Here is a 4,605-nt window from a genome sequence, read left to right as displayed (position 1 = left end):
CCACAGCCTTAGGGCTGAAACATATAACCGTGTGTGTGTGTGTGTGTGTGTGTGTGTGTGTGTGTGTGTGTGTGAGAGAGAGAGAGAGAGACAGAGAGACAGAGAGAGAGGTGAGGGTTAACAATGAGAATAATTAGGATAAACTGGATACAGAAAATTTTGATCTCACTCGTAATACCTTCTATAACTTCAGGCCGACCAAAGTCTTGAGATGGTGAACATTCAACGCTGAAAAGAAAAATCAAACAGCGTTTCAACTCTGTGTGAGTATATGTGTGTATGGGTGTGCGTGTACAAGAGAAGTATGTGAATGTTTATATGTGTGATTATTATGTACCTTATTTTGTACCTTGTTTATATATAAAATGCTACAATTTGCCGTCATTTTTGAACGCACAGGGTCAGCTAGTAATAATGATAATAATAATAATAATTATAATAATAACAATAATAATAATAATAATAATAATAATAATAATAATAATACTGTTTCCACATTTTGGTTCAAGGCCAGCAATTTTGGGCGAGGACGTAAATCGATTATATCGACCTCAGTACTCGACTGGTACTTTATTTTCTCAACCCCGAAAGGATGATAGGCAAAGTTGACACCAGTGGCATTTGAACTCAGAACGTAAAGACGGTTGAAATGCATTTAGCCCGGCGTGCTAACGATTCTACCAACTCGCTGCCTTAAATAATATTAATGATGATGATGATGATGATGATGATGATGATGATGATGATGATGATGATGATGATGATGATGATGATGACTACGAATTGATGTGAACTGTTCACGAAGCTTAGATGAGCGAAATGAAATTTGAAATAAAATACTGATTGGTTTTGTTTATTGAACTGAATAGTATTTCGAGAGTACAGCTGCATTTTTCAGGTTGAAAATGAAAAAAAAAAAATTAAATTATGCAGAAATTCGAAATTTCAACCGGCCTATCCTGCGTTCCTTGCTAAACCGAAAGGTCTCATCAAGTTTCACTTGTTTGTAACTGGTAAAAAATGAAATATAGAAAGAAAGAAAAAACAAAAAGAAAAACACAGAAAAGAAAGAAAGAGACTACTTAGTTTAAAAGTTTAGTATAAATCTCATGAAATTCCTCTGTCATTTTCTTCATTCCTTCAGGGCGTGTTGCTAGTAACTGACAAATATATTCATCTTCATGTTTCTTGATGACTGAAAATTCAGTGGAATCAGAATATATTCTGCGAATGTGTATTTTCAGGTGTTCGTCAAAATTACAGTAGTTTGATGTAAGATGCTCAGCAAGTTCTGTTGAAGCTGTGAAATTCTGCCTGATGTCTTACCTATGCTCTTTAAATTGTGTGCTTAGTTTTTTTCTTTTGTGCAACGAACATAAATCATGCGCATACAGACACATATATACATATACACACTTGCTGACACATATGTATGAGTTAATATATACGAATGCATAGACGCGCATATTCAAGTGGAAATAATTTTTGAAAAGTCTGATAAAATATGCAATAATTAAAACAAAAGAAAATAAAACATGGAAGATAACAGATTAGGTTGAATTAGGCACTCTGCAAAACTGTTTACTTGATCATTTTTCAAACTGTGTTTGAGTGCAACCTAATGCACCGATAGGAATTTTTTTAGATTTCTAACGATGAAGCACACCACGATCTTTGGGATATTATATTCTTTTAAAAATTCGATATAATGTATTTACTTTAATTTTAAGAGTAGTTTATCGTTTGCATGTGGTTTATATTCTGAACCTTACTATTTATGTGCTATTGTACTTTCCACCGAAAGTCTGTGACACTACAGATGCGTACATTTTCCTGTTAGCTGTTTATTTGATTTTCAGAGTACAGTGAATCTCACTTCTACTTCATCCTTTGCATTCTCTTCTTTATTTCCTTGAGGAAGAATTTCGTTGTCCCTTAGAAGAAATTGTTCTTCCTCACCAGTTTTCATTGCTTTGTGTTATACCTTTTAGTTTGTGCGATTTTCTCTTTCTCCCTTTTGTGTTTTCCTCTGTAGATATTTCTTCCTTGTCACCGCATAGTGAAGGTGTGGTATTGTGTATAATAAATAGGAGATAATGTATTTGTTCGCGTGGAACTACATGGCCTAGTGGTTACAGCAGCGGACTCGCGGTCGAGGAATCACGGGTTCGAATCTCAGACCGGGCGATGATTGTGTTTATGAGCGAAACACCTAAGCTCCACGCGGCTCCAGCATAAGTTAATGGCGAACTTCTACTGACTCTTTTGCCGCAACTTTCTCTCACTCTTTCCTCCTGCATCTAGCAGCTCACCTGCGACGGACCGACGTCCCGTCCAGGTGGGGAACCTATACGCCAATGAAACCGGAAAACCGGCCCTTATGAACTAAGCATGGCTCGAGAAGGAACAAACAACTACAATGTATTCATCTATTTGCAATAAAGGTCCTTCTCATATTTCGTTTGATGGTACGAGTGTTTTAGTTGAAGATGCTCTGGTAACTTCATTCTGCTGTTTACTCTTGCTTCTCCTTGTTTTCATTTTCATTTTCCTTATTTTTACTTAGCTTTCCTGTTTTCTTTTGGGGGGTGGGACATTCAACTCTAAAGTATCTTTTTTCCGACAAATATAATAACTAGGCTTTCTATTCTGTATCCTTAATCTCATACCCTTTCTTTAGGCACTTTCATATAAGCATTGTCCTGTTACTGCTCTGTGGCTCGCGTCACTAATTTAGCTTTGCAAATTCATTTAGGCGTCCCCTGGCCACCAGTCACTTCTCTTTAAGCCTGTTTTGATCACTTTACCATGCTGCAACACAAAGATCACAACTAGCCAAGAGTCTTTGTCATGTCAAATATCTCTTATTGCAACTAATCTTTCTTAGACTCTATGTACTAGAGTACTAATGTATAGTCAGAGGCATATCTGACAATTCCAGCCTGTTTTGGTTGCGCTTTCAGCGTTAAAGGCTCAGCAAATGGTGCCATAGCTTTTGCCTTTGCCGTTGATATTATCTCCTTCAATATAACTTGGCGGGGGTTGTTGTACTATTACAGAGAGATAATAGGATAACGCCGTAGTAGGATGGTGAGTGAGGGTGTTATGCTAAGAGAAGTAAAGCTAAGTTAGCAGGAATGAACAGGTAGAAGGAAGTGATACTTGAGAAGTTAGCAATTAGCGATGAGAAACCAAAAGCTAAGAAGGAAAGATAACAGGATTGAACAATGAAGGAAAAACGGTGGCAAATGTAGAAAAATGAAACATTAAAAGATTGAAAAATTGAAATCTTGAAAAATGACGGGAAGCTGAGGTAGAGTGAAAGGTTTCAATATAATACGTGAACAGTGGACAGTGAGGAGGCCTTTGGAAATCCTCGTTTGAAAACCCCAGGATTTTTTTTTTCGAATTTTCAAAAGTTCAAATGTTCAAAAGTTTAATAGGTCTGACGGTGTTTTGAGAGGTAAATAGATAGATAGATAGATAGATAGATAGATAGATAGATAGATAGATAGATAGATAGATAGATAGATAGATAGATAGATAGGCGGCGAGCTGGCAGAAACGTTAGCACGCCGGGCGAAATGCTTAGCGGTATTTCGTCTGCTGCTACGTTCTGAGTTCAAATTCCACCGAGGTCGACTTTGCTTTTCATCCTTTCGGGGTCGATTAAATAAGTACCAGTTACGCACTGGGGGTCGATATAATCGACTTAATCCGTTTGTCTGTCCTTGTTTGTCCCCTCTGTGTGTAACCCCTTGTGGGCAGTAAAGAAATAAGATAGATAGATACATACATACATGCATACATACGTACATACATATACATACATACATACATATTTTCAAATGTTCAAAAGTTAGGTCTAACGGTGTTTTGAGAGGTAGATAGATAGATAGATAGATAGATAGATACCTTATGTTGTACTATTTGATATAAAGGGAAATTTAAAGCGCTTCTATTTTGCCTTAAGCTGAGGTATATAACTTTTCTCTTTACCTTCACCTGGATTGTCTCCTGTGACAAAGAAATGCTATTGGGTTTCACAAAATTCTCCCTTGTATGTATGATAGGTCCAAGCATTTTGTCTGTTTATTTAGCATTGAAGGCGGGTTTGTCTTCAGACAGCTGCGACGTGGGTTGGCAGAAGAAAGTATTTGGGAATGTGTAAGTGATTATCTTTAGTCGTTTATCTTTTACTTGTTTCAGTCAATGAACTGCAATCATGCTGGAGCACTGCCTTCGAAGATTTTAGCCGAACAAATCAACCCAAGTACTTTGTTTTTTAAAAGTCTAGTACTTATGCTAACGGATTTCTTTCGCCGAACCGCTGTGTACACACATACATAGACACACTTACATGTGTGTGTGTGTGTGTGTGTGTGTGTCATTGTATCAGTATTTGTCTTTCCACCGCTTGACAAATTACATTGGTTTATTTGCGTCCCTGTATGTATGCATGTCCACACACACACACACACACACACACACACACATACACATACACAAGATCTTCTCTCATACTCTTTCTTTCTACCAAATTCACTCACAGGGCTTTAAGCGCGGCTAGGGGCTATATTAGAAGGACACTTACCCAGGTTACTG

The sequence above is a fragment of the Octopus bimaculoides genome, chromosome 20 (genome assembly GCF_001194135.2).
Source record: "Octopus bimaculoides isolate UCB-OBI-ISO-001 chromosome 20, ASM119413v2, whole genome shotgun sequence".
NCBI lineage: Eukaryota > Metazoa > Mollusca > Cephalopoda > Octopoda > Octopodidae > Octopus > Octopus bimaculoides.
Note: the sequence above shows the minus strand (reverse complement) of the source record.